The following is a 10,654-nucleotide window of genomic DNA, read 5'->3' as shown; positions in this document are numbered from 1 at the left end:
TCGGCCATTTGTATATCTTCCTTAGAGAAATGCCTATTTAGCTCTTTTGCCCATTTTTTAATTGGGTTGCTTGTTTTTTTCTTGTAAAGTTGTTTGAGTTCCTTGTATATTCTGGATATTAATCCTTTGTCAGATGTATATTTTGCAAATATTTTCTCCCACACTGTTGGTTGTCTTTTAACTCTGTTAATTATTTCTTTTACTGTGCAGAAGCTTTTTAGTTTGATATAATCCCATTTGTTTATTTTTCCTTTGGTTGCCTGTGCTTTTGGGGTCATAGTCATGAAGTCTGTGTCCAGTCCTACTTCCTGAAGTGTTTCTCCTATGTTTTCTTTAAGAAGTTTTATTGTTTCGGGGTGTATATTTAATTCTTTAATCCATTTTTAGTTGAGTTTAGTGTATGGTGAAAGTATGGGTCTAGTTTCATTCTCCTGCATATTGAGAGAATGCAGTCTCTTCCCCAGTGTATAGGCTTGGTGCCTTTGTCAAAGATCAGATGGCTGTAGGTGTGTGGGTTTATTTCTAGATTCTCTATTCTATTCCATTGATCCATGTGTCTGTTTTTATACCAGTACCATACTGTTTTGGTTATTATAGCTTTGTAGTATAGTTTAAAGTCAGGTACTGTTATGCTTCCAGCTTTATTTTTTTTTTTTTTTTTCCTCAGCATTGCTTTGGCTATGCATCATCTTTTGCTATTCCATATAAATGTCTGGATACTTCTTTCCATTTCTGATAAAAATGTCATTGGAATTTTGATGGGGATTGCATTGAATTTGTATATCACTTTGGGTAGTATGGACATTTTCACTATGTTGATTCTTCTAATCCAAGAGCATGGGATATCTTTCCATCTTTTTGTATCCTCTCTGATTTCTCTCAGCAGTGGTTTATAGTTCTCATTATAGAGATTTTTCACATCCTTGGTTAACTCAATTCCTAAGTATTTTATATTTTTGGTGGCTATTATAAGTGGGCAAGCTTTCTTGATTTCCCTTTCTGCATGCTCACTATTGGAGAATAGAAATGCTACTGATTTTTGTGTGTTGATTTTGTATCCTGCTACTTTGGTGAAATCATTTATCACCTCCAAGAGTTTTTTTGTAGAGGCTTTAGGCTGTTTGATATATAGGATCATGTCATCTGCAAACAGGGACAGTTTGACTTCATCTTTTCCAATCTGGATGCCCTTTATTTCCTTCTCTTCTCTGACTGCTCTGGCTAGTACTTCCAACATTATGTTGAATAGGAGTGGTGAGAGTGGGCATCCTTGTCTAGTTCCTGTTTTTAAAGGAAAAGCTTTCAGCTTTTCCCCATTCAGGATGATATTGGCAGTGGGTTTGGCATATATGGCTTTAATTATGTTGAGATACTTTCCATCTATACCTAACTTATAGAGGGTCTTTGTCATGAATGAATGTTGAATTTTATCAAATGTTTTTTCAGCATCTGTAGAGATGACCATATTGTCCTTGTGTCTGATTTTATTAATGTGGTGTGTCACATTTATTGATTTGCATATGTTGAACCAACCTTGCATCCCTGGGATGAATCCCACTTGATTGTGGTGAATAATTTTATGTATGTGTTGCTGTATTCTGTTTGCTAGTATTTTATTGAGGATTTTTGCATCCATATTCATCATGGATATCGGCCTGTAGTTTTCTATATTGGTTGTATCTTTACCTGGTTTTGGTATCAGGATGATGTTTGCTTCATAGAATGAGTTTAGGAGATTTGCATCTGTTTCATTCTTTTGGAATAGTTTGTAAAGAATCGGTGTTAATTCCTCTTTGAATGTTTGGTAAAATTCTGCTGTGAATCCATTTGGTCCTGGGCTTTTCTTTGTTGGGAGCCTTCTGATAACAACTTCAATCTCCTTTATTGTTATTGGTCTGTTTAGATTTTCTACGTCTTCATGGCTCACTTTTGGGAGCTTGTGTGTGTCCAGAAATTTATCCATTTCCTCCAGATTTTCAAATTTGTTGGCGTATAGTTGTTTAAACTAGTCTCAAATGATTCCTTGTATTTCAGATGAATCAGCTGTAATATCACCTTTTTCATTTCTAATTTTTGTTATTTGAATCTTCTCTCTTCTTTTTTTGATAGCCTTGCTAATGGGCTAATGGTTTGTCAATTTTATTTATCTTTTCAAAAAACCCACTCTTTGATTCATTGATCTTTTGTATTGTTTTTTGGGTTTCAATTTCATTAAGTTCAGCTCTGATCTTAATGATTTCTTTCCATCTGCTAACTTTAGGTTTGGATTGTTCTTGTTTTTCTAGTTCTTTAAGGTGAAGTGTTAGGTTGTTTACTTGCCATCTTTCCATTCTTCTAAAGTGAGTATTTAATGCGATAAATTTCCCCCTTAGTACTGCTTTTGCGGTATCCCACAGGTTTTGGTATGATGTATCATTGTTTTCATTAGTTTCATTAAATTTTTTGATTTCCTGCTTGATTTCTTCTTGGACCCATATGTCATTAAGTAGAATGTTGTTTAATTTATCTGCCAAGTCCAATTGGTCTAGAGTATTGTTTAGATCTTGTGTTTCTCTGCTGATTCTTGGCTCGATGATCTGTCCAATATTGACAGTGGGGTGTTCAGGTCCCCTGCTATCATGGTATTAGTGTCTATTCCCTTCTTTAGGTCTAATAGAATTTGTTTTATAAATCTGGCTGCTCCAACATTGGGTGTGTACATATTTATGATTGTTATGTATTCTTCCCGAGTGCGCCAGGGCTTGGCCCGATTGTTATGTCTTCTTGATGGATCAGTCCTTTTATCATTATGTAGTGTCCCTCATTGTCTCTTTTTATGGTTTTTAGTATAAAGTCTACTTTGTCATATATAAGAATAGCTACTCCAGCTCGTTTTTCTTTTCTGTTTGCATGGTAAATCTTTTTCCATCCTTTCACTCTTAGTCTATGTGAGTCTTAACGGGTGAGGTGGGTCTCTTGAAGGCAGCATATAGTTGGGTCCTCCTTTTTAATCCAGTCAGCCAGTCTGTGTCTTTTGATTGGGGAATTTAAGCCTTTTACATTAAGAGTTGTTATTGAAAAGTGTTGATTTATACCTAGCATTTTATTGATTGTTGTTTGGTTGTCTTAGGTGTCTTTTGTTCCTTGCTTTCTGATTTACTGTTTGTTTGCTGTGTTTGTCAGTTCCTTAGGTTGTAGGTAGCCTTTTTGTTTGTTTGTTTTCTCTTCATGAATGCCATTTTTATTATACTAGTGGGTATTGATTTTTCTTGGGTTTTTATGGCAGTGGTAGTTATTTTTCAGGAACCAAACCCAGTACTCCCTTGAGAATTTCTTGTAAGGGTGGTCGTGTGGTGGTGAACTCCCGCTGTTTTTGTTTGTCTGAGAAATATACTATTTGCCCTTCATTTTGGAAGGATAGCCTTGCAGGGTAGAGTATTCTTGGCTGACAATCTCTGTCTTTTAGTATTTTGAATATATCATCCCATTCCTTTCTGGCTTTTAGGGTTTGTGATGAAAAGTCTGATGTTAGCCTGATTGGGGCTCCCTTATAGGTGATTTGACGCTTCTCTCTTGCAGCTTTTAAGATTCTCTCTTTGTCTTTGAGTTTTGCCAATTCGACTATAACATGTCTTGGAGAAGACCTTTTTGGGTTGAATACGCTTGGAGATTGTTGAGCTTCCTGGATCTGAAGATCTGTGATTTTTCCTATACCTGGGAAGTTTTCTGCCACTATTTTGTTGAATATGTTTTCAATGCAATCTCTGTTTCCCTCCCCTTCTGTAATACCCATGACTCAGATATTTGAGCGCTTAAGGTTGTCTGATATCTCTCTCAGATTTTCTTCAATGCCTTTGATTCTTTTTTCTTTTCTTTTTCTTTTTTTTCTTTTCTTTTTTTTTTTGTCTGCTTGTGTTATTTCAAATAGCCCATCTTCAAGTTCAGAGGTTCTCTCTTCAGCTTCCACAAGCCTGCTGGTTAAACTCTCCGTTGTGTTTTTTATTTCGCTGAATAACTTCTTCAGTTTGGCAAGTTCTGCTACATTTTTTTTCAGGGCATTGATTTCCTTGTACATTTCTTCTTTCAGGTCCTGTATACTTTTCCTCATTTCATCATGATGTCTAGCTGAGTTTTCTTGTATCTCATTCAGTTTCCTTAGAATTATCACTCGAAATTCCTTGTCAGTCATTTCAAGGGCTTCTTGTTCTATAGGATCTAGAGCTTGAGATTTATTATCTTTGGGTGGAGTACTTTCTTGATTTTTCGTATTTCTGGTATCTTTTCTTTGATGTTTATTCATTGTGGCAGGGGGTTTCACAGTCCACAGGTTTGACACTATTGACTGACTAAGATGTTGCTGTGGTTGCGAATTTGGTATGGCTACCTCAGTGACTAGTCAGTTGGCCATTAGTGCCTTGTGTGTGTGGTTGCCTCAGGATCTGGGCCTCTCTGGGGACCCACCCCTCTGGTCAGCTTGGACTCTGCCGGGCTGCTGGGTGATGGGGTGGTACCGCAGGGTGTCGCTCCTGCCATTGCCGTTTCCCCACTGCTGCCACTGCTGCCGCTCATGCCACTGCTGCCAGCACTGCTGCCGCCGGCTCCGCTGCTGCCGGCTCTGCTGCCGCTGCTGCCGCTACTTCTGGTGCCACTTCCCCCACTCAGGATTCTGGGACAGCTGCATCTGGCACAGGCCTCAGGCTGCTTAGTTCTGGAGGCTGGGAAGTCCAAAGTCCAGGGAATACATCTGGTGAAGTTCTTCTTTAGTGGCGGCTTCAGCAACACAGGATATCGTATTATGAGATGGCAGAAGCAGAGAGAGAGATTCTCACACGCTGTCCTTGTAAATCCCTCCTCCATTGTGGTTTTTATTTCACTGAATGAATTCTTCAGTTCGGTAAGCTCTGCTACATTTTTTTTCAGGGCATTGATTTCCTTGTACATTTCTTCTTTCAGGTCCTGTATACTTTTCCTCATTTCATCATGTTATCTAGCTGAGTTTTCTTGTATCTCATTCAGTTTCCTTAGAATTATCACTCAAAATTCTTTGTCAGACATTTCAAGGGCTTCTTGTTCTATAGGATCTAGAGCTTGAGAGTTATTACCCTTTGGTGGTGTACTTTCTTGATTTTTCGTATTTCTGGTATCTTTTCTTTGATGTCTATTCATTGTGGCAGGGGGTTTCACAGTCCACAGGTTTGACACTATTGTCTGACTAAGATGTTGCTGTGGTTGCGAATTTGGTATGGCTACCTTAGTGACTACTCCATTGGCCACTTGTGCTTTGCATGTGTGGTTGCCTCGGGTCTTGGGCCTCTCTGGGGACCCACCTCTCTGGTCAGCTTGGACTCAGCCAGGCTGCTGGGTCATGGGGCAGTACTGCAGGGTGTGTGGTCTCTGCTGAACTTCCACCTCCCCTGCTGGACGTCTCCCTGATCCGCCCACACTGGGCCAGGCTACTGGGATGCACAGAGGTACCGCAGAGCGTGTTGTCTCTGCAGATCTTCCCCTTCCCAGCTGGACGTCTCCCTGCTCCATGCGCACTGGGCCAGGCTTGGGATGGAGCCAAGTGGCAGCAGTGAAGCCTATGTGCTGGATCATGCAGCAGCAGCCCCACAGGATATGTGGTCTCTATGGAGCTTCCGCCTCCCCTGCTGGATATCTCTCTGCTCTGTATGCACTGGGCCAGGCTGCTGGATCGCATGGTGGCAGTGTGGTCTCTGCGGAGCTTCTGCCTCCCCCGCTGGACCTTTCCCCACTCCACGTACACTGGGCTGGGCTGGTGGATCATTCGGCAATGGTTTGGTCCCCATGGAGCTCCCGCCTCCCCTGCCAGATGTCACACTGCTCCATGCACACTGGGCCGGGCTGCTGGATCACGCAACGCTGGCCCCGTAAGGCATGTGGTCTCCGCAGAGCTTCTGCCTCCCCCACTGGACATCTCCCCATTCTATACGCACTTGATGTTATGTTTTTATAGTTGTAAATCGGTTGATTTGTGGGAGAGAGTGATGCTGGGGACTGTCTATTTTGCCATCTTCACTGGAAGTCGCTCTTTCTCATCTCATGGCCTACAAAACCTGCAGGGTCAGGACGGCCATCACCTTCATGCACTTGTCCGTCCTTTCACACATTCACTGATTGCCTACCACGGGGTGGGCTCTGTGCTTGGCATGGTGGACGCAGCAAGGAGAACAAACAATTCGGAGCTCACAGCTTCGTGATTCTCTCTAGAGTTTCTGATTCTGGTAAGTCCAAAGTCCATCTGGAGGTCTCATATTGCAAGATGATGGAAGAAGAGAGAGCAATCTCAATTAGTTTTGATCTTATACTTTTAAAGTGGAATAAACCAGAAGGCAAGAGTATGAGGGAAATAATTTTTCAGCACTTCTGGTGTATATTCAAATTTTAGATTTCCTTTTTTTTTTTTTTTTTCAGTAATAACAGGCTCTTTGCTGTTTACAAGGTTATTTCTGAATTACAAAAATCATCTACCTCCTCCATGTTTTTATAATTCCTATATATTCCCCCATTAAATCTTAGGTGTCATAATCAGACAGACAGCACAAAATTTTTCCTTGCATCTGTGGTAGAAACCTTAGCAGCAGACACTAACTGCTCTAGTCAAAGCATTTTCTAATTGCCCTTGTGATTTTTTCTTTTATCCATTGCTTGTTTGTAAGTCAGTTATTTAATTTCCACATATTTGTGAAATTTCCAGTTTTCTTTTTGTTATTGATTTCTATTTTCATTTTATTGTGGCCAGAGAACATTCTTTGTATTTTTTTCAATCTTTTTATATTTATTGAGAATTATTTTGTGGCCCAACATATCTTGGAGAATATTCCATGTGCATTTGAGATGTGTATGTATTCTATTGTTGTTGAGTGGAGTGTTCTATACATGTCTGTCAGGTCTAGCTGGTTTATATTGGTGCTAAAGCCCTTTATTTCCTTACTGATTTTCTATCTAGTTAGTCTATATAGCTCAACAATTCATTAGTTAGGTTGTTGAGCTATAGATAATAATAGTTCTGTCTATTGCTCAATAATCCATTATCGAAAGTGGGGTATTGAATTCTTCATACTATTGTAGAACTGCCTTCAGTTTATTTCTCCAATTCTGTCAGTTTTTGCTTCATATACTGTGGGGCTCTACTGTTAAGTGTTTATATGTTTATAATTGTTATATCTTATGGATGGTTGACCTTTTCTCAACATATGTCATACTCTGTCTTGTTCCTCAATTCCTCCAATACTGCCTTCTTTTGTGTTTGACTTTTTCAAGTTTATCATTTTAGTTCCTTCTCATTTCTTTTTCTGTATATATTTTTTTGTTGTTTGTTATTTTCTTCATGGTTACCATGGAGATTACAACTGTCATCTTAAATTTAAAACAATACAGTTTGAATTAATACTTAGTTTCATACTATCACATTGGCCATTAAAAACATATCAACTTAGTTTCAATAGTATATAAAAACTCTGCTTATATAAAGCCTCATCCTCCCTTATGTTGTTATTGTCATAAATTACATCTTCATACACTGTGTGCCAATTAGTATAGGTTTATAATTGTTGTTTATGTATTTGTCTTTTCAATCACAAAGGAAAAAAAGAGGATTTATGAACCAAAAATACAGTAATACTGGCTTATTACCTATATAGCTAACTTTACTGGCATTATTTATTTCTTTGTATGATTTCAAGTTACTGTCTGTATATTCCCTCAGTTTATGTTTGTCTGGGAGTGTATAAATTTCTTCTTTAGTTTTGCCATATATAGAATTCATGGTTGACAGTTGTTTTGTTGTTTTTTTTTCAGCATCTTATATATGTCATTCTACTATCTTCTTGGCATCCATGGTGTCTGATGAGAAACTGACTGCTGATCTTACTGAGGATCTCTTGTAAGTGATGAGTCTCTTTATTCTTGTTACTTTCCAGACTCTGTGTCTTTTGACAATTTGACCATAATGTGTCTTTGTATGGATCTCTTTGCATTTATCCTATTTGGAGTTCACTTACTTTTTGGATATGTATATTCATGTCTTTCATCAAATTTGAGAAGTTTTTAATCATTATTTCTTCAAATATTTTTTTCTGCCCCTTCTTCTGTGACTCCCATTATGCATATGTTGGTATGCTTGCTAGTGTCCATAGTTCTCTGAGGCTCTGTTCATTTATATTTTTATTTTTTCAAACAGCTTTATTGAAATATCATTGGCATAAAATTTTTTTATTTATTTAAGGGAGACATGTTTTGATATATGATGTTTTAATATGTATATATATATATACACATTGTGAAAGAATTGCCATAATTAAGATATCCATTACCTCTACATAGCTACTTCTTTGTGTGTGTGAAGTGATATTTAATTTAACTACAAATTACAAGGATACTATACAGTATTGTTAACTGTTATCACCATGCTATATATTAGATCTCCAGAAATTATTCATCTTTGTTCAATTTTTTTTTCTGCTTCTTAAATTGGATAATATTAATGGACTCTACCTTATAGTTTTCCAATTTTTTCTTCTGCTATTGAAGCCCTCTAGTTAAATTTTCATTTCAGTTATTCTACTTTTCAGCTCCAGAATGTCTACTGGGTTCCTTCTTATAATTTCTATATCTTTATTGATATTTTCTATTTGGAGACACATCATTCTCCTGGTTTCTTTTAATTCTTTGTCCATGGTTTCCTTTTAGCTCTTTGAGCATATTTTAAGTCAATTGACTTAAAGTCCAATGTCTAGGCTTCCTCAGGGACAGTTTCTATGCATTTCTTATTTTCTTGTGAAAGGGTTGTAATTTCATGTTTCTTTGCATGCTTTATAACTTTTTGTTGAAAACTGGACATTTTGATAATATAATGTATTTATTATATAATGTATAATAAATTAGATTCTCCCCTTTCCAGGGTTTGTTGCCTATTGTGCATTGTTGTTTAGTGACTTTTAAAACCATTTTTATAAAGGTTCTATTTCTTGTACATAGCCACTGAAGTTCTTGTTCTGTTAACTTAGTGGACATGGGCTGGCCAGTTATGTCAGTTGGTTAGAGCACAGTGTTAGTAACCCCAAGGTCATGGGTTTGGATTCCTGTACTGGGAAGACACACACACACAAGTTTATAGTAATTTGACAGGGATTTCCTTACATACTTGGAGCCAAAAATACAAAATACTCACCCCATCTTTGCAGGTTGGCTCTGCAAGGAGCACTCCTTCAACACTTACTCAATCTGTTTAAAACTCTGCCTTAGCCTTCACTTCCTCTTTGTGTGGAGGCTAAAAGTCAACTGGAGGTGAAAGATCAGGGTCTTGGGAGGTCTTTTCTGAGCATGCATCCAGCCCTGGGCATGCATGTGGCCTTCTAGATTTTCTGGTATATGCAGAAGCTTTTTGTGATGTGAAATATATACAGTCAACCCTCCATATCTGTGGGTTCCACATCTGTGGATTTCACCAACTGCAGATAAAAAATATTAGAAAAAAAATGCATCTGTACTGAATATGTAGACTTTTTTTCTTGTCATTATTTCCTAAACAATACAATATAACAACAATTTACATGGCACTTACATGCAAATGCCATGGTATTGTTTTATAAGTAATCTAGAGAGAACTTAAGGTGTATAGGAGGATGTGCATAGGTATATGCAAATACTGTGCCATTTTATATCAAGGACTTGAGCATCCATGGATTTTGATATTCACAAGAGGTCCTGGAAACAATTCTCCACAGATATTAAGGGACAACTACATTTGTTTTTCATCATTGTTTCCTGGCATACAGCTCCTAAAATTCTTCAATCTTCAAAGTGATAACCATCTTTCTATATTCTAGGGATTTAGCATTGACTGGTAGCCCCCAGGTAGCTTCAAAATGGGGGCTGGTCACAAGAAAGACGAAGGCAAGGTTAGAGAGTTGGGACTTACATCCTCCTCCCCAACCTCTGGGTAGGTGGGAGGGGTTGAAGGTTGAGTTGATCACCAATGGCCAATGTAATCAATTGGCTTCTGTAATAAATATTACAATGCCTATGTAATAAAGCTTTCATTAAAACCCCAAAAGACCGGGTTCAGGGAGCTTTCAGACAGCTGAACTCATGGAGAGGTTCCTGGAGGGTGGTGTGCCTGGGGAGGGCAAGGAAGCTATGAGCCTCTTCCCCCATACCTTGCCCTGTGAATTTCATCTGTATCCTTTGTAATGTCCTTTATACTAAAATGGTAAATGTAAGTGTTTCCCTGAGTTCTGTAGGCAGTTCTAGCAAATTAATCAAACAGGATCAAAAGTCAGACAGGACAGGGCTAGGCCTGTGAACCAAACTGACTCTATTTTCCTCACAGAGGACATCTTGTTACTTTTCCACTCCTCAGTCATGAGATGCCAGGGTGCATGATTACCCCATGGCCCTCATAAAAGTAACTGAAAGAGACCAGTTGGGTGTAACCGCCCTGATAAAATAAACTGAGATAAGAGGGGAACAGAAATTCACTGAGTTGCAAAACCCTCTCCCCAAGGCTTGTTAAAATATAACTGTTAGCTTTGTTTAAAACTTATTAACTACCCATTCCTTCTTTTCCCGTAATTGTAAAAATTAAGTTACAGATTGACCTTAAGACCACTTTAGGAGTTCTTACATGTGTACAAACCTTCAAGGTGACTGC

This window comes from Cynocephalus volans, chromosome 1, assembly GCF_027409185.1.
Source record: "Cynocephalus volans isolate mCynVol1 chromosome 1, mCynVol1.pri, whole genome shotgun sequence".
Classification (NCBI taxonomy): domain Eukaryota; kingdom Metazoa; phylum Chordata; class Mammalia; order Dermoptera; family Cynocephalidae; genus Cynocephalus; species Cynocephalus volans.
Note: the sequence above shows the minus strand (reverse complement) of the source record.